Below are 26886 nucleotides of genomic sequence, written 5' to 3' on the forward strand. Positions count from 1 at the left end.
CAGAACGTGGTAGCAGATGGTTGGCTCTCTGATTTGAGGCCCGTGACTAGTGACGTGCCACAGGGATAAGTGCTGGGTCCGATTTTGTTTATCATCCATATTAATAATTTAGATAATAAAGTTGTAAACTGGATCAGTTTCTGCGGAGGACACCAAGATTGGGGGCGCCCTGGAGAGCTTGGATGCTACCAAGGCTTGCAAAGTGATCTCGACCAGCTGGGAAAATGCGCTGTAAAATGGCAGATTGAATTTAATGTAGGCAAGTTTGAGGTGACGCACTTTGGGAAGGCAAACCTGTGTCAGACTTACACAGTGAATAGTAAGGCTCTGAGGCGTGCGGTTGAACAAATGGACCTGGGAATATAGGTCGAAAATTCCTTGAAAGGTGCATCACAGGTAGATAGGTCCGTAAAAAGAGCTTTTGGCACTTTGGGCTTCGTAAATCAGGGCACTGAGTACAAAAGCTGGGATGTTATGTTGAGGTTGTTCAAGATGTTGGTGAGGTCGAATTTGGAGCACTGTGTGAAGTTCTGGTCACCTACCCACAGGAAACATATCAATAAGCTTTCGAGAGTGCAGAGAAAATTTAGACGGGTGTTGCCGGGAGTGAGGACCGAATTACAAGTAACGATTGAACAGGTCAGGACTTTATTTCCTGGAGCGCAGGAGAATGGTGGGGGGAGGGGTATCTCATGGAAGTGCACCAAATTATGTAGGGTATAGACAGGGTGAAAGCATGCAGACTGGTTGAGTGAGACTGGAAATAGAGGTCATAGGTTCATGGTGACAAGTGAAATATTTAAGGGGAATATGAGCGGGACCACTTCACTCAGCGGGTGGTGCGAATGTGGAATGAAGTGGTAGATGTGTGTTCAATTGTAACATCTAGGAGAAGATTGGATAGCTACATGGATGAGGGTTGTGTGGTGGCCTGTGCCTGTGTGCATTTAGATGGGACTGAGCATAAAACCAGGCCAGCTTGGACTAAATGGGCCAAATGACCTGTTTCTGAGTACTGGTGTTCCGTGACTTCATGAGAGTTCACCTTTGACAATTTTCGATTTGCTTTTCACAACTTTATCTGTATGCACCAAAGCGAGTGACAGTGGCTCTGTGGCGCAATGGATAGCGTGCTGGACTTCTGACACGTGATGAAGCAATTCAGAGGTCGTGGGTTCGAGTCCCACCAGAGTTGGTGTTTTTCCCGCACTCGTTACAATGATAAACAATGCCAGAATTCATCTGGGTGATGACGTCACCGGAAGGTGTGGAGAATCTCGAAATCCAGGCCATTGTTTGAAATCATCGAGTCATTCACCAAAACGGAGACAAGGTGACTGTATTTCTCACAGAGCGTCATCTTCCGCGGAACTGTCGGGGCAATTGCGGAGGGCACTGAGGCCTGGATTCAGTGAGTAAGCGATTCAGTCAGTGATATAGTGAAGACGGGAGGAGATACACACTGAAAAAAGAGGGGAATAGGTTAAAGGGACACAGGAGACAATGCAGATGTTGGAAATCTGAAGCAATACACACAAAATGCTGAGGTAACTCAGCAGATCCGGCAGCATCTATGGAGGGAAATGAACAGTCGACGTTTCTGGCCGAGATCCTTCGTCAAGGACTGGAAAGGAAGAGGGCAGAAGCCAGAATCAAAGAGAAGGTGTGGCGTAGGAACACGAGATGGCGGGTAACAGGTGAATCCAGGTGAGTGGAAGGAAGTGGGAATCATGTGAGAAGCTCGTATGTGATCGGTGGAAGAAACGAAGGACGGGAATGCGAAGTTCATCAGATGATGGAATCACGCGCTATATTATTAAATGACTGATCTGGGTGCCCTTATTCATGCTGATGAGTCGTCTGCAGTTCAGCAAACAATAGCAATTATCATCATCGAAATCTCTCGCCTCAGAATACAAAATGTCCAGATTACCAGGCACCTAAACCCCGTATAAACCCTTCATAAATAATCTTCATTACTTATTTCCATGAAACAACCCCGACTCAGAAGGCATTCGGTAGAAGAGTGCTGAAGGTGCAGTTTCTGTTACGTTCTGTATTTTGCCGATTACTGAGAAGGCAACGGTGGGCAAAGGGTACTGAATCATGAAATCCTCATGAAATGTGTTTCGGCCAATATTGGACGTTTGTTCACATATCTGTTGGCGCAGTTTGGGACCTATTGTGAATATCCCAGAGACGGTTCAGCAGAGATCTTCCAGAATCATGGCCAATGTCAGTGATTTCATTTCCAATGTTATGCTGCCGAAGCTGGTATTACTTCATCTGGACGAAGAACGTTGAGAGGTCACTTTATGGACCCCTTGGTGATATGTCCAAACGTCGCCGAACTTAACAAAACATGTAAATGGAGTGGTGAGTTCACTCTTTGCATCCGCTGAACATATGTAATTTTATCCCTGCAGACCCATGTCGAAACTAAGAATATTGATGGAAATTAGCGTCACCGCACTGGCGTCTCGAAATCCCCATGGTCTGCCACCCTGCCGTCTGACGTGAAAATCGTGTGCCACTGCTCTCTCCGGTCTACTTTGAAGAAATATCGAATGTGTCGGAAATAGGGAAAACGCATCAAGCCTTAAACACAGGATCTGGGAGAAAGAGTTTCAAAACTTCCAAGAATAACATACTCAAACGATACGCGCAATTGTGTAATGAGTGGAAAGAAAAGTTTTTTCTGTGTTGTGGTTTGGCCGAGCGGTCGAAGGGGCAGGATTATTGCTCCATTCTCCATGGAGGCGTGGGTTCGAAACCCACGAGTGCTGTTGGGCGTATACCTATTCCTTCTTTTCCACTGGGGTTTTATGTTGCACGATTAAAATACATCGATAAATGTTCCGCAGAACAAAATCTAAACATCACAGTTCACCGTGGCGATGATCCTGCATTGGTCCCTGGGTCAACGGTGTCACTGCAGGGCTACCGAATAGTCCTGAGTTAATGAGGAGGTTGTGCACGTGTCAGGACCGTGACCCATATTTATACGAAACATATGGATGCAGAAGTACTTGATACCTTTATACATTCTAACTCATATCCGTAAGGCAGCGTATCCCGTGTCTTGAAAGACACAGCGAAATAGTCGGCGTTCGAGTCGCAAAGATCTGTGCAACTTGGCGTGAAATAGTTTTCCAGCAGAACCATGGCAAGGTCACAAAGCAGAAGACTCCCGCTTTTTGCAAACGATTATAACCCAGAACAAAAATACAGGGGAAAACGCAAGGAGACGGGAAAAAAAACAATCGCAAATGTCATCTGTTGAAACCTCTCTCCCTCTTTCTCTCTCCGCACACACCGCCAGACCTGTAGCGTTTATGATGAATGCTTTAGTTCTTATGTTTCTTTTTGTGGCATTTTGGTTTATGTTTGCAGGTGCGTGAATGGCGGTGCTTGCATGGAACCCGCTTTCATCGCACGGCAATTCACCCCATAAGTGAAAGGCTCTGCTGATAGTTGAACCCAGGTCATATTGCTGTAGCTATGAGTTTCAACTTGCATTAACTGCACTTGTTCGTCTACTGGCGAGAGAATTGCTTCAGATTCTGCTCATTTCTTCAAATTCTCAGCTCCGCCCACTTCCGACCATTGTGTCACGGATCCAGGAAGAGATTCTCCCCACTGCCAATTCCACCTGATTCACTGAACAATTCCTCGCATCCAATCACACATTCCCCAATTCCTCTCCCGCAACCTCACCACCACACTTCGGTCTTTCAGTGTGATCTCTCCACCCATTAAGAATACGTCCTCAGATGTCAAATAAGATGAACAAACGAATCAAGGGACCAAGTTTTCAAACGCCTTAAGTGGGAAGGGGTTAGAAACCAATTGTTCATTTTCCTGTTTTACGAGACAGGTTTAACGAGACACTGGGTAATATGAAGCAACCGGCATGAAAACGCTTCCAGCGAGGGAGGTAGCTGGTTATTCGAATATGTTCACCTTTATGAACATATTTCTCCGCGAATGACGCAGGCAAAGACCCTGTACCTTTGGTTCTCAATTAGGTCTGGATATGTTCCTGTCCAGCTCTGAACCGTTCCCAGGATGGGAGATTTGAATAACTCCGTTCACTAATAGCATTTTGATAACACTGGTCTTGGGTGCCTGGTCCTGAGTTTTCAATGAAATGAAATCGTGTAATGTTCCCTGGGACCAACGACGTTCTCTGCTTGGTGAATGTGAAAAGCACAAGCTGTCCCCGCCACTCACGTCCTATCCGCAATTTAAAGTGGACCAGTATTTCAATTCTCCCTCACTTTCTTTCTGATGTACAATGTTATCAAGTTGTGTGCGAGTTATTCCGGGATAACAGTACCGGTCTTTCTTTATAAAGAGAAAACTTTCCAGTGCGCGAATTGTTTTCTCAGAATTAGTTTCTCTGAAATTGTCTGGTCATCTTCAAATAACACAGAGCGCAGCAGCAATGAACTCCATTCAGATTGTTGCTTCTTCTCTGTGTGAGAATCGTAAAACGGAAATAAGAAGATCCTTAACAAAGATTCAACTTGCATTACTCGGTGTTCTTGGGATTTGTAACAGGGTTATATCAGAATAATAATTCTGTTTCAAAGTTTGATCTCTTATTCTCTTCCTCTGAGTTCCATCTTCTCTGCTTCCATCTTCTCTGAAGTTACTTCTCTTATTCCTGTGAACAAATGGATTCTAATTCGTGAACATTTCTTGTGATGGTCAGTTTAGAATATTCTTCCTCCTCTTGTTCATTCTTTCCTTGTTCATCTCCGTCGGATTGCCACATCCAACAACTGAAATGACAGCGGGCTTTCAACAACTAAATTTGAACTATTTCATTGTGCAATTGTGATGTTATAGCCGGATGTGGGCTCGTTGGTCTCGTGGTATTATTCTCGCTTCGGGTGTTGAAGTGCATAATATGCGAGAGGTTCCCGGGTTCAAATCCCGGACGAGCCCATTTATTCACCAGCTGATGGACATTGTGAACACGGAGGAAATATTCCCAAATCTGCTTCTTCCCACGCCAACGTTCAGTGAAAGCTCTTCGTGTAAATGCGAAAGTTAACAGCGTTTTCTGTCGTGCGGCGGTAATCAAGTTCACCGCGAAAGGTCCCCAGTTCGACCCTGGGCAGGAAAAACATTATGACTCCTGCTCCAGGTCGTGAGTAAAGTGAGTTTTCCTGCCGTTGCCATTCACCTCGACCACAGCTGCCCAAAGACATCAGTCCTGTGAACCCGGAATGAAACACAATCACCTCCATCATGATCTCGCTGTCTGTTTCCCGCCCCGGCTCCTTCTAACTCTTCCACTTATCGTCTCTCTCTCCGTTTCTCTCCCACAGACCCCTATGCAGACGTCATTGTTATCAGTTTCTTTCTGATACTGTTTCCCTTTCTTCATTCAGATTTACATCTCTCTCCTTCCGTCTCTCACACACAGGAAGGAAGGCTGGAAACCACAGTGGGACTGTGAAATGTGTAGTACAGTTCACACCGCTTGCCTTGATTCAGAGGGAGGCATGTTCTTTAGCGGCAGGATTATGTCAGGGTGTTGGGATCAGCGGGACTGGTCCGATGGATTCAATACTTTATTGTGGCAGAGGAGGTTTTCGTTTCGGATATTCAGCCGTCAAGCTCGTGTTGCAGTAGCACACGACCATCTGGCAGTATGCGTTGTGCATTGGGTTGTCTAGATCTGCTGCTGTGGTCTACAGGAATCGTCCTACAGTGTTTCTGTAGTGCAGTGGTTTACCACGGGAAAGGCCGCTGGTTTGAAACCAGGCGGAAACATTCTGAAGGAGCATTCTGACAAACATGGACTGCCTGCATTTATCCACGGATGCTGCCTGGCTTGTTGAGTTCCTCCAGCATCATAGAGTTTTCATCCAGATTCCAGCATCTGCTGTCCTTTGTTTCTCTGGGAACATTGTGAAATCCCTGTTTTCTGAAAATCAAGAGGGGTGAAAGGGACACAAACAGATATTTATTCAATTAAACGCAGCTGTTGTTCCGTCGACAATCCGAGAGATCTCAGAGAGTCATACAGCATGGAAATAGGCCCCTCGGCTCTATCGACAGTGTGGACTAAGGTGCCGTTCTCAGCAGGTCCAATTTGCCTGTGTTTGGCCCATATCCTAAACTTCTGCATTCGTGCACTTTATTACCTCCCCTGAAGTCCAATTCCGCAATCCGTTTCCCAAACAAAAACTGGTGAATCTCATTATATCCTGCAACAGTGTGGACTTTCCAAATACACAAAATTGGCAGCACTATAGGAAGATTTAAAGCTTAATTTTCTCACCACCCCTCCCCCCTTCCCACCACCGCATCCGCCCCGCCATATCACTGGACGTATCCTGCAGCCTTACCGTATCCGACATAATCCTGAATTTGGGAATGTCGTTCTATTTTTTTCTGCCGAGAATGGGAAGCGTGACCTGATGCACTTCAGCATAACGCAGAAAGGGAGTCGATATAATCTGCATGCATGGTTCTTAGATCGGAGATCTCAAGGTCTTCAACATTCAGCTCCAACATGGCACCGGATTCTCCTATGGATAAAGGCTTCATTCTCCAGGAGCAAAAAAGTTGTAAATGACTCTTACAGCAAACTTGGCAAAGGAAGATATGCCCGAGCAGCGGCAGTTTGTCTGGGGAAGGCTGGGAAACTACATTAAATCTCATTACAATGGACAGGTAGCGGTATTTATTCCAATACATAATACATGAATGGCGAAGTACAAAAGCACATTGGAAAAGTAATTAAGCCAGGTCTGATTGGGGATATTATAGATTACATTAAATCAATTGAAATACATACAAAGTTGCTGGAACAATTGTTAAGGTTTTGGGATTCGGAACGGATTAAAATTCTGGTAAAGATTACAAAGAAATGTAACTTGTAATAGAATATAGAACGTGAATGTTAATGTGTGGGACACAGCAGACGATTGTATGAGTTGCAAAACAATGGCTGATTATTCCGGACAGACGAGGTGGTCGAGAGGCTAAGGCGATGGACTGATAATCAATTGTGCTTTGCACGCATGGGTTCGAATCCCATTCTCGTCGTGAGCTGTTGGTTTGGGTAACGAGCTTTCAGCGCATTCACTTAAACACTTCCCAGTCTCCAAATTTTCTCACCGTCACACAAACCGTTTTGGTTTGTGAGTCATGAAAGGAAAAGTTCGCAATAAGAATTTCCACGAAATTTGGTGGTATGAGAATGGAATGAAAAGTCGAGAAACAATGGGGTGACTACCGGTCTCGCCCTTTCCCCTGACTTTCTCTGTCTGTTTTCCGAGTTGAACACCGAACGGATGTGGACTGGGGATATTGCTGAAGAGGGATCAAAGCACATATTTTGGCAAGTGTTTGCAATTGAAACCTTCCTGCAGAGAAGACGTGAGGAACCATGGAGTACAGAGCGGGGCATATCAATGAGAAGGCAACCGATTTTGGACGGAAGACAGGTCGATCTGGGAATGGTCCAGGTCATGATATACAGTGGACTGCGGAATAGCGGGTTAGTGTTCGGACTGAAGAACACCAATCAGCAAAATCTGCCAGACAGGTTCCACATTAACGTGGAAAACGCTGAGGGACGGAATGTTCCGCGTTACTTCATGACTGCTGTGTGCGAGACAGATAAAACTGCAGATTTTCCTGCAGCTGTTCCTGAACTTCCGAAAACCAGCATTCAGATTTGTTTTCCCTTTTCGACTGTTCTGTTTTCTCAGGTTACATTTCTGGTGATATGGTTGCACCTTCATGGAGAGACATGGAGTGGTGGATGGTAACCTGTCACAGCTAATTAAACGGACGAAGAGTGAGCAAAACATTGCAAAAGGTAGTCCTGTTTGTCCAGGTGAGGAAAGGAAAAGCTCGTGAGGATTTTAATAAGGCCGTGGAGGCAAGAGGGTAACTGAGCAACGATGGGGCTCATTTGGACGGAAGCATCAATCTGTGCGTTCAGCCTGGAGATGCAGGGGAGCTAATCAATGGCATTTTTTCGGTGCAGTGAAGATGCAGAGGGATATTATATTTGTAGAATTAGTGGAGGGACATTACAATTCTCGAACACACACGGACTGGAAAGAAGGAGAATCAGACAGCAGGTGGGTTACAGTGGATACATCCCCACAGTCTGATTCAGGCAGACTCTCGATGTCTTCGTGCAGGTATTACCATTATTGCTCCGCAATTCTTACTCTGCATGAACGCATTGTATGTTCGGCAAACTTGCAAATCTTGCACTGAAACCCACAGAGATCTATCCAAAAATTCACTGCCCCCAGCTCTGTCAACCTGATGTCTCGCGATCGCCCATTCTCTAGTCTCGAAACCACCCCTTAGCCAATCGCCCTGCCCTTCAACATGTTCATTATCCATGCGGCACTGGACCATTTCATTCAACTGGACTCAAACCTGTGTGGACACTTCCTGCGCTGTTAACAACCTACCATGTGATGCTCTGATTTTACCTCAATTTAATGCTTTTTTTTCTCTTTCACAACAAAATGTTTCATTAAGTCTTGAGCTGTTGATTTACCGCTTTCGACTATCGACAATGAATCAGAAACTGCGTGAGGAGTACATCTGAGCTTTCCTTTTCCCTCAGTTTGTTGTTTGAACCAAGAAGGAGATGAATATATCTGTGAATATTAACAGACTGAGAACGCTGCCGAAATGAATAACATGGACATCTGTACAGCAGTGTATCATCCCGACCGAGGAACTCAAGAAGGACGGCGTATGTTTTGCCGATGATACCAGGTGTCTTTCTGTTCGTTGGTATTCTTATTTTGAAATGATTGAGAGAGAATACTTAGACAGTGAAGTGAGTGTAAATCGATGGAGGTAATTTATCGAGCCTTTCCCATAATAATTTACGAAATGTTTCATGTCACATGTAGACAAACGAGATCTTTCTCCGATATCTTAATCTCCTTCAACACGCAAAATGCTGGAGTAACTCAACTGATGAGGCAGCATCTATAAAGGGAAATGTCCGGAGCAGCACATAAAATGTTGGAAGAAAATTTCATTCCATAGACCCAGAGAGAAGTGAACATCTTGTCTGCTTCAGGTAGGCTGCTTCATTCACAATTAGTTGAGACACTGAAGCAGCTCGCCCCAAACATCGCACCGAGCCAGCGTGTAACCATTGTATCTGTCAACGGAAAGGGGTAAGACGGGGAAAGCGAACTCCCTGAATTTCCAGCGGAAATGAAAACTCCGCCTTTTCTGCGAGTTCTCTCAGTTCCGCAGCGGAATCATTCGATGTCTCAAAACACTTCACTCCGGATAATTGTCCGAGTGTTTGAAAATCCGTCCCACCTTCTTCTCACTTTCTCACAGAACGCTGGCCCCAACATCAGTCTCAGTTCTTTCTTCAGAATTCTTGAGCGTGAAAGGACCGTGTGGCTGAATGGAGAAGGCGTCTGACTTCGGTGTTTGATGTGATGTCATTGGAAGATCGCAGGTTCGAGCGCTGTCACGGTCGTTTTACCGATATTAAGGTTTTGTTCCCATTCTGTCGCTCACTCTCTCCAATACATCGATCCCATCTGTTCCAAGCACACACATGGGAAATGCGTCCGTATTGCCACAAATACCTGTGCCGCGTGTACTCCCGTCGCGCATCCTCATAGACAACACAACGTTATCTCGCTCCGTCACCGCTACCAACCTTTTATTGTATGTGCCTTGCTTGAAATGTATTTCCACAAACACCTTGATAACTGTCGAAACACAAGAGAGTCTGCAGATGCTGGAATCTGGAGAGACACAGACAAACTGCAGGAGGAATTTAGCAGATCAAATTAACATCAATGTCACCGGTCGAGACCCTTCAACAGGACTGGAAATAAAGAAGGCAGGAGCCAGAACAAAAAGGTCGGCGCGGGGGAGAAGCACAAGCTAGCAGGTGAGAGGTGAGTCCAAGTGAGGGGGGAAGGTAGGTGGGTGGGGGAGTGGTGAGATACAAGAATCTGAGAGGTGACAGGTTGAAGATGTAAAGAGCTGAAGGAGGAATCGTGAGGGGAGCGCAGGAGACCATGGAATAAAGGGAAGGAGATGGAAACAGATGGGCTGGTCATTAGGGCGAAGGAGGGGAAAGAGAAGGGGCGAAGGGCCACATGAATGAGGGAAAATAAAGGGGGATGTGGAATTTCTTGAGAATCGGTTTACAAAAATGTTCAGATTTCCACTCTCCGTGGTTGCTCTGTTACAGGAAGAAGGGGTAAGTCAGAAAATGTCTTTCTGGTAACCAGCACTGTTTGACAGGAATCCACTGGGACATTTGTAAACAATCGGACCGCTGTTTCTTTCAACCGTTTGGAGGTTCTATGACACACCCGAGGTTTTGTCAATCCAGTTGGCCGAAGAAACCCGGCAGCGTTACTTCTCTGCATAAATTTTCCTGCATGGGACGTCGCATCCTGACCAGCTCCAGCAGCAGCCGATTGGCACAGACAGGACCGTGGGCAGCCGCTCATGTGATATCGCTGGCAGCAGGTGGCCTCATCTGCCGACACAACAGCAACATTCGGGAACATCACAAAAGCCGGCCGCAATGATCATGAAATACATAGCTCCTGGTATATGATGCAAAGCTTCAGCGGCAAGTTACTCTCCCGCAAGTTATCGCGTTGAAACAGCCATAATGTCCTTTCGTACAGCTGACAGTGGCGGAGTGAAAGTAGGAGGAGCAAGTTCCAGCTTTCCGTCTCCTGAACCAGAGCGGGTGAACATATCAGGGTTACCAAATCTCAGCGTCTGCTATTCAGGCCCATTTTGTTCCGGGAATTGTTCCAATTGACCAAAACATTTTGTGGCGATGTGGTGTCGGGAGAAGCTGCTTCTAGGAAGCCGGACTGATGTTGGTGGAGTGTGCGGCACTTTCAGCAGGTCGGATCGCAGAGAAGGACACTCCAGCTGAGCAACTTCGCACCGATTACAGAAGGAACTTATGATTTGAGATAAAATAGAAACTTACATCCTGACATTGAAACTGAAAGTACCTTTGTGAACCCAGGTATCAGTCCACTGACAAATCTACAGCGGAGATTGTGCCGTGGGGCACAAGATTCAAGGAAAATATAAAACAAAAGCTGCCGAAACCCGGAGTTGAACCAGGGACCTTTAGATCTTCAGGCTAACGCTCTCCCATCTGAGCTATTTCGGCTCCTACTGTTGGTCCTGCCCACACTAATGGGAAGACCAATGGGGCATAGCAATACTGTAACGAATGCTCAATGCTGGGGAACATGACACTGGACCAGATTAGGATGCAACATTGAACCTGGTAATTGTATCTCAATCCATTTTAAAAAGAAATGCGGGACAGTGAGAAGAGATTGTGCGGCTGCGAGAAATATTCTCAAACTTGAAACTGAACTGAATCATATTGTGATCACTAGTTCCCAGTGGTTCCTTTACCTTTAGTTCCCTAATCATCTCCGGTTCATTACGCTGTACCCAATCCAAAATAGCCGATCCCCTGGTGGGCTCATCAACAAGTTGCTACAAAACACCGTCCCGTAGACATTCCACAAACTCACTCTCCTGAGTTCTACTGCCTTGCTGGATTTCCCAGTCCACCTTCATGTTAAAATCCCCCATAATTATCTTCACATTGTCACTCGGGCATGCTTTTTCCAGCTCAAACTGCCAATTATCGTCCACTTCCTGACTGCTATTTGGGGGCCTATATATAACTGCTACTATTGTCCTTTTACCCTTGCTATTTCAGAGCTCCACCCATAAGGATTCCACCTCCTCTGGCCCGATGTCCTTCCTTTCTGTTGATTTTATATCGCTACTAACCATCATGGCCACACCTCCCCTCTGTCTACCAGCCTATCCTTCCTATACACTGTGTACCCCTGGACATTCGGTTCCCAATTACATCCATCATAAAGCTATGTCTCGGTGATTGCCACAATGTCGTATTTATTAACCTGTAGTTGTGCCACTAGGTTATCTACTTTACTCCTATCGTTACGTGCATTTAAATATGGTGCATTTAGTCCGGTATCTGCTATTGATTTTGTTGTACTTCTATTGTTCAGCAGATTATCCTGACTTTTCACTAGTCTATCCTTCTTACCATCTTCACTACACACTAACTTAGGCATGTTTCTATATACCTCATCCTGTATCCTAACATCCTGTATCCTAACATCCTGATTTGTTGTACTTCTATTATTCAGCAAATTATCCTGACTTCTCACCTGCCTGTCCTTTTTGCCATCCTCACTGCACACTGTCTTGGACTTGTTTCTATAAACTTTCTCCCTTACCTTAGCATCCCGTATCCTAACATCCTGGTTTCCATCCCCCTGCCAGATCAGGTTAAACCCTCCCCAACAGCTAAATTAAACATTCCTGCCAGGATATTGGACTCTTTGGAGTTTAGGAGCAACCCATCCTTAGCGAATAGGTCATGCCTCCCACAAAAAGGTCCCAATTATCCAAAAATCTGAAGCCCTTCCCCCTGCACCAGTCGCTGAACCACGCATTCATCTGCCAGAGCTTTGTATTCTTCCTATCACTGGCACGTGGCACTTGTAGTAATCCTGAGATTACCACCATTGAGGTCCAACTTCTCAACCTTCTCCCTATAGCCTTGTATTCCTCCTTCAGGACCTCTTCTCTTTTTCTACCTTTGTCATTGGTACCTACATGTACCAAGACATCTGGCTGCTTACCCTCTCCCCTCAGAATATTCTGGAGCCGGTCCGTGATATCCCGTACCCTGGCACCAGGGAGGCAACACACCATCCGAGATTCATTGTCGGTATCGCAGAATCTGCTTTCCGTACCCTTTACTATAGAATCCCCAATAACCACTGCATTTCGCTTTCTCCGCTGGACCACAGTACCAGGCATGGTGCCAAGGTCCTGGTTGCTGAGGTCTTCCTCTATCAGTTCATCCTCTCCAACCGAATCTAAAATGAGATACCGGTTTTTGAGGGGGACCGCCACAGAGGTACTGTCTACAAACTCTTTATAACTATTGTCTATTTCCTGCTCGCTCTCTCTAATCAGCAGAAGGTCATCGAGCTGCTACTCCAGACTCTCAATCTATTCCTAGAGGAGACGCATCTCGGTGCACTTTGTGCAGATGTAGTTATCGGGGAGTCTGATAGTCTCTTAGGGTCCCCACATCTGACGCTCCAAATATAAGACCAACCCCAGATGCATACTGCTGAATACCACTGAGTTCAAATAATAGCTAATAACTTACCCTCTCTCTATAAATCTCGCCTCTCACCTGGCCTCGCCGAAGCCCGTTGAGCCAAAGCCCAACCCACTCTGCTCCGTCTCACTCAGCTGCCCGCACCAACGCTGTCCGCTGGGTATGGAATTCTTCTTTTAAAATCGCCCGCGCGCTTCCGAGTGACGTCACGCTCCTGCGCAGTGACTCGCCGCTATCCCGAACGCTGAAAAAAACTCACTCCTCTTTAATTTCCGGCACTCTCCGCTCGTCCTTCACCTCTCCCAGAATGATTTCCATTATCGCCTTCCTTACTTGTTATATTCCAGCTCGGGTCGCCTTTGTATTCCTGTTTATCACCATCACCGCCGTCTCCACCTTCACACCCCCAATCCGGCTTCATCTGTCACTTTCTGTTTGTCCCCATCTATCCTCCACCTGCCTTTGTCTCCCACTCCACCTCTCTCCCTCCCCTACCTGGCTCCATCTGCCCGCCACCATTCAACAACCTTCGGTCCAACAGTCATCCACTGACAATGTTTCACCACTCCTGCTATTCACTTTACACTGCCTCTCTTCCCTCTCTGCCCTCAGTCCTGATGCAGTTCCCAACCGAAACGTTGTGAATTCATCTCAAAACCCCGTCTTCTCAACTCAGATGCTTCGATCACTGATTTCCTCCGGGAGATTTCTTGTAGGTCCAGATTCCAACATCTGCATTCTCTTGTGCTACATTTCTGTTCAACTACAGTTTTCCGCGGCGACAGAACAAAGACGCGGGATGCCCCTTTCATCGTGTTCGACAAAGTGGTTGAGGAAACCAGCACTCAGGAGACGGGCCACCTGAAACATCGCGGGTCACCACTCTCTCCAGAGCATTTGCTGCAGAAAGAGCCACGTTCAGAGATGCATTCAATCCTCTGAGAACAGGCAACATCAGTGTTGCTGGACACGACCCACACACCTCAACATAAAATTACTGTTGTGATGGGCAGGGCCACAAATTTGTCGTTGGAAACAATGTTTCTCCGCCATAAATCCATTGGACACACGGCTGGAAACCACTGCCCGCAGACGGGAGGGAATTGGTGACCAATTAAAGCGCTGCTGCTGACGGCGAATTTACCGACAGTAAAGGGAAAGGCGCAGTCAAAGTGTGACCTTTACCATAATCAATAGTTTATCTACTAAACACAATCCGTACAAGTTTGAACTTCCCTTCGTTTTTAAATCATTAAACATTTCCCACTACTTTCCTGTTTCGCAAAGGACGGAAAACACAACATTGAATAATCATATTTGTCTATCTACAAAACAAGGCTTTGATTCCCCAGGTGCGCTGAAGTATAATGTAACTCTCTGACCACCTTGGTCACTCCGCAATGACCTGAGGCGAAATCGTCGATCCTGTTCAGAAACGTAAATTATGGTAAAACGCAGAATTCCCCAGAAGTTACCAAGAGACGCATCTGAACTTTGGTCTCAGGGAAAATGGCAAGTGAGATACTGCTGAGATCTAATGTCCGGAATCCCTGCATTATTTCTTTTCCTTAACGCATTTAAGATCATTCTCAGCGAAAATTTAGTCAATTCTTCAGCTGCGTTCTGAATTTGGACTGAGTCACTGCATAAATACAAGTGTTAGTGCAGCAGCTCAGCAACAGCAGCGTGGAGCTGGTTCTGTCCACGATCAACATCGGGTCACTGAACCCGCTCATTAATTTGTATTAACATAAAAACAACAGAATACGTCAACCAAAGCAACATGAAGCTTCCGCATCCAGGTTATGGACTACCTTCGGTTTTCCATTTCGGCATCACTGTGACTCGCATCCTTCTTGCTGCCTCTCAGTTTCTTGCGGACTCTACTGGCCGCTAAAACGTGTCCCATGGTCAGAGCATTGAACATCAATATCAGGAACATCGGGAGCATGGGGGTAACAATGTTATGAATCCATCTGAAAACCATCCATGCGGGATCAATATAAAATTCTGGTTTCGTGTTATAGCCCCATGGTACGTTCTGTACTGTAACATCAGGTTGATTTGCGAAGTGCCAGGGGATGTTTTTTACAGCAGAAAAGCGGACATATGACTCCTATAACGCTGGCTGCAGATTTGCCGGTGCAATATTTAGAGGTCATTTTCTGGCAACAATCACCATATATCGATCAAATGTGAAGAAAAGTGTCAACCACACGGAGATGTCTGTGGCCGCATGATGAAGGGCCTAATGCGAGGAACACACTCGGGTAATGAACAGGAAATTTGATGGGAAATATAAGTCATTAATACGGAACAGTATCACGTCAGTGACAACAACCAACAGGGCTGCTGCTGCCATGGCCACGAGGTAGCGAAAGACACATCTGGAGAGGCCGCATTTTCCCCGGGACAGGATCACAATAGACACCACGTCATCTGTGATATGGGAACAGTCAGATGCGCTGATAAGAACACATGTATGCTGTCAGTTATACAGTGTGTGATTTAATGACTGTCTTCACTCCAATATCCAGGTTGAACATTGATATTCTACTTGTGATGCTCACCGCTCGCTGAAGCAAATATTTAAACACAGAAATTTAATGCAATATACCAATTGTAAGTCGGAACAAGGGGTAACGAAACAATGAAAGGCTGCACCGGGAGACTTCCTTGGTGATGTGCTCACAGCGCCGCTGAATTATTGGGAAGTTCGCGAAAATTCACAGTAGATTTGAGGAAGCCGTCCATTGCCAATCACTATGGAGGAACATTAAATTCAGCAGAAGTACAGTGGGAAAGTTGAAGCCACTGGATTCAACCGAGGGGTGAATACAGATTTTAATCCGTGAACTGCAGTGGAGGGCATTTGAGATGAGGAGCTGAAGTGTTTTGGATTTTATGTGTGTGCTGTCCTCAGTGCGAGGATCGTGATATAGACTAATGGGGAAATTTGTGGTCAAACTATTGGTCAGGAGTGAAAACTCTACCCGCCGAGACTGAAATTCGAAATGGGGAATAATGACAGTTTTCAGAGCGAAAATGGAACGGACAGATCAGAGCCCAACTCGCTGATGTCTGAGACCGGACAAAGGTGCCTGGAAACGGATGGGTGACATTCTGTGTTCACAAGTTTAGCACGAGTTGTTGACAAAAAGAACAACCGGATCTAATGATTCATTTTACGGTAAAGTCGGAGGAAAGATCCTCGGAAACTTCACCTCATCCTTTGAATCAAAGTATTTTGCAAAGTCGCATTTACACCGTTACTTCGTAACAGTGAGGCTAGTGTGTGACCCAAACAGGAGATCCTATTTAATACACACTCTGTCCCGCAGGTTGTGATGACTGAGATAGAGACACCCAGTACAGAAACGTACACTTTGTTCCACAGTGTCCACGACGCCTCCACCCACATCAATCCTGCACTAATTCCATTGTATTCTCCCCTGGAAAAGGATTCGTCCTGGACAGACACGAACGAATCGATTACCTCAGGACGTCAGTGTGAAAATAACGTTACAAAATCTTGTGAGAGAAATAAATATATTTCCAGACTTAGACTTGATGCCAAATATAAAGCGGCAGAGATTGCAAGAGTAAACAGAAGGCAGCGGAAATGGAAGGAGTAAAACGTCTTCAGAGAGACGGTGGTAATCCGGCAGATTCACTTCGTCATTGTGGCAGCAACTCCGCAAACATTGAAGCAGTTTAGAATGGCGCTGTTGGGGAGCGGAGTTGAAGAGTCATTGGGAAGAGCGGGTGAAGGTAATTGGGGAAATTTGAAAATACATTTTCATGGAGCAGTATTTCAGCAGGGAGGAGAAACTTGTTGAGAGAGGTCAGCCCAATATCAGACTGCAAGGTTCTGATCATGAAATGTAAGTGTTTGTCCGAAGAAAAGCAAGAAATCACGACATTTGTTCGACGTCGGGAGTAGAATGGGGTGGAAAGATATCAAAGAGCGAAGTCACATTGATCTGTGAAGCATGTCAGGCTGGTTTCACGGCGAGGTTGTGCCATGTTTCAATCGTTCTCTCTGTGCAAATGATACCGTCAGCAGCAGAGGATGTTGCTGAAGGCAGCTGTCTGCCACCCTTCGGAAGGGTGATGAAGCTGAGCATCAATGTAATAACTTATCAGGAACCCTAAAGGCTGCTCTAATCGGGTAATAGATTAATTCAGCCTGTACGATTGGAGGCAGCACATAAAATGGATAAGAGCTGAATGGAATATCCATCCTGGTGGAGGTGTGATCGAGGAATTCTGTCGTCTGTGCTGATATTCTACTGACAGCGCGTTACAGAGACAGGTTTCATATGTATTCGGGAGACTCTTCCCATGGGATCAGAAAAGTAAAATAGAAGCAGAAACATTACTTCCAGGCACCTGAGCAGCGTGTCAACAACTTTGCCAGTTACATTTGTGCTGCATCATATTGATCCACTTGTGAAGAATAAAATTAACTTTATTTCCCTCCAATTCCACACCAAATGCTGGTATCTGGTGCATAGCTGTAACACGAGAAACAGGCGCAACCTCAGTTCTCCGATTCTGGAAAACGTTTCGCCACTGCCATTGTGTAACGTTAATTCGACCTATGTTCCACCTTTCAACGTTTTGCTCAGTTCCTTGTTCTGCAAACAGATCCAACACAATCCAGGAGATTTGCCTTTCAATCTGTTCAGCAATTTATGAATAATTCAGCCTCTGAAACTAATACACGCTGAATACTGTGAGTTCAATATTCCGTATGACTAGTTCATGGTCTTTAACTATTTAATAGCTTCTCCACACTTGTGTTATACTTTCTCTTACCCGATGGTGAGAGAGACATTGAAATAAAACCACTACTCAGGGATTAACTGGATGGGGTAAATGTGCATGTGAAACAGACACTGGGCAGGGGAGATGAGTTAAAAAAAACTAAAATACATGCTGAGTGATCACAGCCTCTTATTGAGCAGACAGTAAGAAAGGTGGAAATGTCGAGAGCATGAATGCGGGACTCGGTAATTGGGGACTCGATCGCAGTGCATATTCCGGCTCAGTTCCCATACCATTCAGGCATTTATTTCAAGTAATCCATCTTATGACGACGCAAATATGCTCAGCCACTTGGTCTCCACAGTCTCCCGTAGTGAACATTTCTGCATATCTATCTCCCTCTGAGATAAGAAATTTCTCCTCATCGCCATCGCAGCCGGTGCGCCGCTGATTCTCAATACGAATTCCCTGGTTCCAGGTTCCTCAGCCACGGGGCACCTCCTCCCTGCATGTCGTCTGTCGAGAACTTCCAAAATTTTGTACCTTTCCATTTCTCCTCTCGTTCCTCTAAAAGCCGTGAATAAATTCAATGGAGACCAGATATCTCTTCACTGTGTAGGTCCAGCATCCCTTCAATCAGTCTGGTCAACCGTCGTTGCATTCGTTCGATGGCAGAAATTCCCATTTTTTCAGATAATGCGACGAAACTGCAGAAAAATCCCGCAGGTTCGGTGCTTCACTGGTGCTAAGTGATTGCAGTCGGATATTCGTGCGCCCGTATACAAAACCTCTTTCATTGAATGTCCACATGCCCATTGCCTTCTCAACGGCCTTCACTGACAGGTGTTCAAGAACACCAGGAGCCATCAGTGGTTCCAGACTTGGCAACATTTACATTATATCGGATCTTTCATATCCTTCTCCGAAATGGATACCTTCACGTTTATGCACGAGATGTTGAACCTGTCATGCATGAATGCGTCACGCAACCTCTCCAACTTTGTAGCTTCTTTGCGTCCGCTTCCGAACTCACAACTAAAGTGCTGAGTGTTGTGGGTCAACCTGACCCTGAGAAGGTTGATGAAGGGCGGGAGGTGATTCTGGTTCCGTTGCATCGTCAACAAACATTTCCTTCCTCAAATTTGAATCAGTTTCAAACAATATGCATGCCGCCTGATCCGTTATGTAATAGTGGAAAGGTCACTGCACAGTTGGAGACTTTCTGCCTATCATGTCCCTGCTGGATCTTTGCCAGACCAACGTGCTTTCTGCAGTCACCACGATTTCTCCACAGCTTTTCAATTTTAATTCACGGAACCGAGTCGGAGAACAAAGATCTATTTCCGAGACCCGAGCTCCCTCACTTTCCCTTTTCTCAGCACATCGTCTGCTGTAATGTTGCTGCTTCCTGACACATAACTTATTACCCTTTGCTGCCAGTTCGAATCCTAGTGCCACGTTCATATTCTCCATCGCTGACACTTCCTTTTTCTTTCCGTCTCTCACGTGTTCCTGGAATTTCAATCGCACGGCTCTACAATAGAAAATGATTCCCGGGAACGGAATATTTCCAAATATTTGTTAAAGAAAACTACAGAGACCGTACAAAGGTTTAGCCTTCACATCTCCACTATTCTCTTAGGCTCTGCTCCAGGGGAATGACCCAGTTGTTCTCCGTCAAATAAAAACCACTGTCAAGTTCTGGAGGTCTCGTGCAATCAGTTGATATGAAAACCGCTGAACGGGAAACAGAGATTTAACTGACTTGATGTGGGTCGGTGCAACGTCACATTGTGTGGTTTCTTGGAACAAATCTGGCAGCTGAAATCTATCATCCACGGAACCATTCTACTGAATCATTCAGCATCCTCGCTCGGACGTTGTCGTACTTCCCGAAGTGCGCAGAACAAAATTCTCTCCATGTGTAAACTAGCCAGCATATTACACTGGTTCAAGATTAACTTGTCTGCATTTGAACACTTTTTCTGTTTTTGATGAACGTATCGAATATATAGAAAGTAGAAGTTTTTTTTTATTCATAGTCTGATCTGTGCTTAAGACGTCTGCTGATCTCCTTAAGATGGCCGCTGGGCCTCCTTCTTCTACAGCCCGAGCGCGGGAAAATCTTAGTGCGGGAAACATAAAGCTCATTAAAGAAATAGTTATCCCATTCCTGGGCAGACACTTTTGATTTAGTGTAGCTCATTAAACAGATGGTTAGCCCATTCCTAGGAAGACACTGTTGATCTATTGTGTAGCTAATGGTCGTTATGGCTAGTGCGACTTATGATTTTGTAGCAGATCAGAAGCTGATAGTTTTTTACAACGATTAAGTCAGATGCCAGCAAGTCTCAGAACTCAAAGGTTATAGGGGCACATTATAATATTTTATAACTGTTAGCCTTGTAGCTAAAGTCTGGTGTTGTTTTATAACTGACAGTTCTATGGCCTAGTAACAGTATTCCCAACGCCCATAAATAATTGGGGCACTCTGTGATTGAGTCAGGAAATGACTGTAGCGAAAAATAAATGGTTGTGAGCCAAGTGACAAATGTGAAAGGAGGCAACTGGTGAAAGATGAAACAGTGAAGATGAGAGAGAACATGATGGATTGTAACAATGTAATTGAGCTATGAAAAATGTATCAAAAAGTGCCCGCGAGTTTTTCTCATGGGCAGTCAGAGGGTGACTGGTAACTGACTGTCGGGCTGTCACGACTTCTGTTTGCAAATAAAGGTTTAATTCTTGAGTAATCTTCTGCTTCTCCTGGTCATCTATTTATTGCGGGTAACCACGACAAATTTGGCCCTGCAAGCAGGGTCGGAAAGAGGCCCATAAGAAACGAACGACAAATCAAGGACACTTCCTAGTCCCTAGGGGACCCGCACGAGACCAGCAGAGTAAAGGGTGACGACCCAGAAAAAGATAAGCGTTTTCGCTGTTAATTCGGACCAAAACTGTGTTGGGTGTGGGAGCTCTCCGGATGCAGAAGTGTTAAACGATTGACGAAGGGTCTCTCCGATCCAAAGAATCTGGCATAAATTGAAATTAAAGGAGACTCAGAGGATTGATCAAGGAAACTGCGCAGTGGGGGGAATTAAAGATGATTAAAGTAAACAATTCCACGTGGTGCTGGTAAGTCCCTGTGGATAGCGCCTCGTAGAAGACGAAGGTCTGAACGGGCAGGACCCCTGTGGATACCGCCTTGCAGGGAGCAAGGGTCTGCACGGACAGGGTAAGACAAGTCCCTGTGGCTACTGCCTCGTAGGAGACGAGGGTCTGAACGGGCAGGGCAGAAAGTCCTCGTGGATACAGCCTCGCAGGAGATGAGGGTCTGAACGGAAGAAGTGTAAAGGAAAGTTCTGCGGATACCGCCCTCGGAAGGGGTCTGCACGGGCATAACAGAAGAGGTAAGAACCTTTTGATAAATTGGATAAGATTAAATCATACAAAAATTGAGCAGTAAAAATTATCGAATTAGGTGTAGAATTAGTACAAGAAACAATAGCGCTAACAAGTGAGTTGTAAGATTCTGATAAAACACCCTGTAAAAGAACATGATGGGAAAAGGAACTGCAGTTGAAATATTAATTTAAAAATTTCCAGTATCTGAAAGTGATATCACAAACATTTCGGAAAAATGGGGAAAGAGAACCAAAGATCTAGTTACAAATTGGCCAAAAGAGGTAACTTTTGACTTAAGTCTGTGTGAGGAAATTGAAAGGCACAGGTTAGAATTACAGGAGGAGAGTAGAAAATTGCGGGAGGACAGAGAACAGAGGGAGTACAAGGAATTCCGAACGTATAAAAAGCACGCTGAGCTACTTCGGGTGAAGAGGGAACAGAAAAAAAAAACAGAAGAGCGAGGGAGAGAAGATATCTCGGCAAAATCTGGGTGGCAGAAAATAGACATACAATCAGGATCAGAGGCTGATGAGGAATCGGACAGTGGACCAGAAAGCCAGTGCCCGGAAGGAGGAATGGAAGTGTATCCACTGTTAGTCAAAGGAGCAGGACAGAAACAGTACATTCCTTGGGGAACCCAGGACCTGGAAGGGCCGAAAAATGCATTAGCCAGTATATATGAAGGAGCGGGAAAATGGATTAGATCCTTTGAGGACGAAACCACAGGACGTTTACTGGCAATGAGTGACTTGAAGACACTACTGATAAAAGTAGTGGGAACCTCGAATCTAAGAGAACTGATGATTTCAGCTGGCTTAACGAATGTGGCAGACAACCCAAAGGTTACTGGAAGCGGTTTTGACCGAGTGAGGCAGAGGGTATGGAGGTCCTTCAGAGACTGCTATCCTTCTAAAGAGGACCCCTAATCTTTAAAAGAGGTATCCACTGGGAGAGACTGAAAACCCGGCAGCGTACCTTGAAATCCAGTTGAAAAAGTGGAGACTGGAAACAGAGCAAGAGGTGGAGGGCAACCGGTTGATGACCATGTTGTTCCGGACTGATATTGTAGATGAAATGCCCCACCAAGTCAAGTCCAGACTCGAGGAGGTGGTAGGGCTGACGTCAATGTCCCGCCAAGAATTTAGGTACCACGTAGTCCACGCAGTCGAGAAATACCGAAAAGACATACAAAAGCTGATTGAGCAGTAGGAGGAGGTGCAAAGAAATCTGACACAGATGCAGCTTGAGGAGCTTAAAAAGAAAGAAAAAGAAAAACTCAAAAATATGTTGCCAGCAACAACTGATCTGATTGTGCCTACCGAAATGAACGAAGAGCCAGCTTTTGGAGGAAGCTGTTATACTGCCAGACAAGGGCCAGAAAGCCCCGTGCCAGTAATAAATGTCTTTGGGGGAGCGTTTCCTCAAACGCCATATCAGAGGACACAATAAATTTAGACAACAGCCCAGAAAGGACTGGAGCTTCCAAGGAAGAGGGCAGAGAGGTAATGGGCAAAAAGGGCCAGTGAAAGAGGGACCGGAAGATTGTGCTGGGGATGTAATCAGCCAGGGAACACCAGGGGAGACTGTTCTGACAAACATTGGTCTGCCACATTTCAGCAGCAATCAATGAGTAGAGAGCAGCAGTTTAATCAAGGACCAGCCCCAGCAGGTCCGACCGGACCTGTCAACCACTATGGAAGGTGCTCGAGGTGCCCAGAGAACCCGGGTGGGAATGGACAGTACCCAATGATAACACAGGAGGCGGAAGAAGAGCCCATTGCTCAGATCATTGTGGAAGGGCAAATAACACTAATGATGAGAGATATTGGAGCCACGTCCACGTGTGTACAGCCACAGTACGACTCCCACCTTCCCATGTCAGAAAAGTTTGTTAAAACTGTAGGGTTCTCGGGAAGCACAATTAACACGATTTACAGCTCCAGTGAGTTTAAAGATGGGAAATAAAGAAATAGTCTCACCGATTTCAGTGTTCAATGGAGCCCCGATCAATTTGTTAGGCAGAGACGCACTGCTAAAACTGGGATTGAAATTAGAATACACCCTGAAGGGGTTAAGCGTGGGAAGAATAAGCACTCAGCGAGTCGTGCAGGCAGCTGAAAGAGCGAATGTGTATTGGAGAGGGGACATAGAAGATCAAGTCTGGAAAACTAGGAGAAAATAGAAAGAGGGCGCTCTGGCAATATTACCTAAGACCAAGCCACCTAAGACTAAGTTGCATTGTATAGTGATTTTTGATGAGACTCAGTGTAAAGAAATATTGAGACAATGGCACAATGAAGTAAATACTCAGCAGCGTTTAAAAGGTGAGGCAATAATAATAGGGAAACAGGTAGCTGCCTTGCAAATAAAACAAAATGCATTTCTGGAGAAATGGTACAGAGTGCCAGGAGCTGCGCCCCATGTAACGCTGTTAGTAAATGAGGGATACCAGTCCAAAGATTTGGAGCCCATAGTGAGGCAAGCAGGAACAATTGTTGATTGGCAGACAGTGACACCAAGGGTTTGGAAGCCTGGGGACGATAATTATGTCAGAGTAGCAGTACACATAGAGATGGTAGGAAACACTAACGAGGTCGAAGTAACCCCTCAATGATATATGACATTGTCAGTAGAAGAAGAGGGCCAGCAGAAGGATAAAAGGCTGGAGGCACTGCCAGTCATTTTATGGTCGCAACACGATACAGATATAAGAAGAGTAAGATCAGCAAGCCCAGTATAAATAAAACTAAAACAAGGAGTGATTCCACCTAAAAGGCCACAATATCCCTTCAAACCAGAAGCAGAGGAAGGAATAGCGCTAACAATACAGGGATTGCTTGAGGTAGGAGTGCTTGAGAGCACGAGTAGCCCCTGTAATACTCCACTGTTACCTGTCTTGAAAGCAGATGTCCAAGTGGAGACTGGTACATGATCTGCGAGCTGTGTCTGAGGTAGTGGAAGATTGGCCAGCTGTAGTCCCAAACCCACATACGCTGTTGACTAATGTTCCACCGGAGGCAGTTTGCTTTTCGGGGATTGATTTGTGTTCGGCTTTTTCCAGCATTCCTTCAGCGAAACAATGCGGGTATTTATTTGCTTTCACTTACAGAGGTAACCAGTATACTTACACGAGGATGCCGCAGGGATTTAAGAATTCACCGCATATTTTTAACCAGGTATTGAAGGCAGAACTAGAGGGTTAACATCAGAAAGTACACTGATATAGTATGTAGATGATTTGTTGGTTTGCTCCGAAAGCGAGGAACAGTGTGTGCGGGATACCTTGGCCTTGTTAGAAAGATTGGCATGTGGAGGTCATAAAGTATTCAGAAAGAAGCTGCAGTTTGGTAAACGGCAGGTGGAATGTTTTGGTAGATTAATATCTGAGGGAGCAAAGTCGATAGCGCCGGATCAAATTGCGGCAATAACTAAGGTTTCTAAACCTCAGACAGTAGGACAGATGATGACATATTTGGGAATGACAGGATACAGTTCAGACTGGATTGGAGAATATGCTGAAATTGTGACTCCATTGAGGAACATAATGAAGGAAGCTGGACACACAGACCTGTAGGGTGTTCTGCAGTGGAATGAGGAGGCAGAAATAGCCTTTAACACTCTTAGCAGGAATTGCAGTCAGCCCCAGCGCTAACCTTGCCTGATTATGAAAAGGTCTTTGACCTACATGTGTCGAACAGACAGGAAGGTTATGTTGCAGCAGTACTGACACAGGAGATGGGAATAGGGGGAACAAAACAGTCAATAACATATTATAGTGCGAGACTGGATGAGGTAGCACAGGGATATCTGCCTTGTTATCAGGGACTGGCAGCATTGCACAATGCTTATGAGAAAGCATCATCTGTGACCATGGGTTATCCTGTGATTCTGCACACGCATCATAAAGTAGCAGTAGTTGCGTTTCGGATGTTATTGACATTTCCAGACATAACTATACAAAGGTGTACCACCAGTAACATCGCCGATTATGCTCCACTGGGTTATGAAGGAGAGCCCCATGAGTGTGTGAGGGATACGATGATATTTGCCAAATTAAGAGCGGACTTACAGTCAGAGCCGTTGGATGATGCAGATAAAAATATATTGTTTGTGGATGGCTCCTGCCACAGGGACCACAATGGGAATCATGCAATGGTTTTCGGTGGTTAAACAGGATCAGTCTTAATTTAAAACAATTAGGTTGGAAGCTTGTCCGCAATACCGTTCAGCCCAGTTAGTAGAGATTAAGGCTTTGACAGCAGCATGTGAGATGCTGGCGGGTGAGAAAGTTGATATCTATACGGATTCAGCATATGCTCATGGAGTATGTCATTTGTTTGGAGCAGTCTGGAAACAAAGAGGTTTCAAGAAAAGCAATGGAGACCCTATACAACATTGTCAGAAAATTTTATATTTAATAACAGCAATGATGAAACCTAATGCGTTGGCTATTACAAAGTGTCAGACGCATAAAAAGGGAAATGACATGCTGACAAAGTGAAATCAGGGTGCGCATGAAGCAGATAAAAGAGCGTCTGGATGTCGTTTGGTTGTTATTACACTTCAGGTGAGTCTGAGTCCAGAACCCGTAATGGAGGACAGAATTGAAATACAAGGTGAGACAACTCTACCAGACAAACAATGTGGAGACAAGGAGGAGCCGAGCGGAACCATTAAGGCTCACGGAGCACGGATGACAGTTTGTTGGCAGTGCCCACGCCTTTGTTGACGACACACATTTCAGAGGCACATGGGCTAGACCATTGTGCAAGAGGGGGAAGTGATGAGAAAAATAAAGAAGGAGGTGTCTGCTTGGGGAACATTGTTGTACTTTTATACCAAATAACACCATCCCAAAAGGATCCTTTGCCAAGGCGATGAATAAACTGAAAAATTTGCGGAAAGAGGTCAAACAGAATGTAGGGTTCGGACATGAGTTCTTTGCTTGGCTGGAAAGTAAGTGAGGTGGTTGGGGACCCTGCTTAACAAAATTTGCAATGATTGTGGGTGTAGTATTGCTTATGTCTGCACTTATTTTGTGCTGTTCCTTCCACTCTTTAAGTCCCTTCAAGTGCAAGCCACAGCAAAACAGTTTCCGATACTTCTGGCAATGGTTGAGTCGAACCCCCGGAGAAGGAAGTTGTAACAACATACTTCTGCGATCTGACTCGGGGAGATGTGCCGAATGATGATGAGAACACTACAGACGACAACTATGTTTATGTTGGGAATAGACTGTCAGGGCCTCAGGGTCCTTAACCTGTCTCCGTTACGGAGGGATGGGTTTTTGGCACACTGGCTCAGGAAATAGAGAGTGAATTCATGGGGCTTGTGCACGAAAAGTACTTTGTACACGTTTTTGGGATGATTGCCTTTAGTCTTTGGGTGTCGTACCCTTTGAATTCCCTCTCTACGTGAGACCGTTAGGTCTCAAAGGGGGGAATATAGAATATATAGAAAATAGAGGCTGTACACTTTTTTTATTCATAGTCTGCTCTGTGTTAAAGATG

At 45.4% G+C, this 26886-nt stretch overlaps 3 non-coding genes across 3 annotated transcripts; 2 read left to right on the forward strand and 1 right to left on the reverse strand.

Moving 5' to 3' along the window:
* Window positions 1-1107: 1107 nt before the first annotated feature.
* Window positions 1108-1195, forward strand: trnar-ucu (transfer RNA arginine (anticodon UCU)). The gene is given in 2 exon segments: window positions 1108-1144; window positions 1160-1195. It is a non-coding gene; the product is annotated as a tRNA-Arg (tRNA).
* A 5791-nt stretch (window positions 1196-6986) lies between these two features.
* trnai-gau (transfer RNA isoleucine (anticodon GAU)) lies at window positions 6987-7068 on the forward strand. Its single transcript has one exon. It is a non-coding gene; the product is annotated as a tRNA-Ile (tRNA).
* A 4044-nt stretch (window positions 7069-11112) lies between these two features.
* Window positions 11113-11185, reverse strand: trnaf-gaa (transfer RNA phenylalanine (anticodon GAA)). Its single transcript has one exon. It is a non-coding gene; the product is annotated as a tRNA-Phe (tRNA).
* Between the last annotated feature and the right edge of the window lie 15701 nt (window positions 11186-26886).

Source organism: Pristis pectinata, chromosome 34 (genome assembly GCF_009764475.1).
Source record: "Pristis pectinata isolate sPriPec2 chromosome 34, sPriPec2.1.pri, whole genome shotgun sequence".
In the NCBI taxonomy this organism is placed as follows: Eukaryota; Metazoa; Chordata; class Chondrichthyes; order Rhinopristiformes; family Pristidae; genus Pristis; species Pristis pectinata.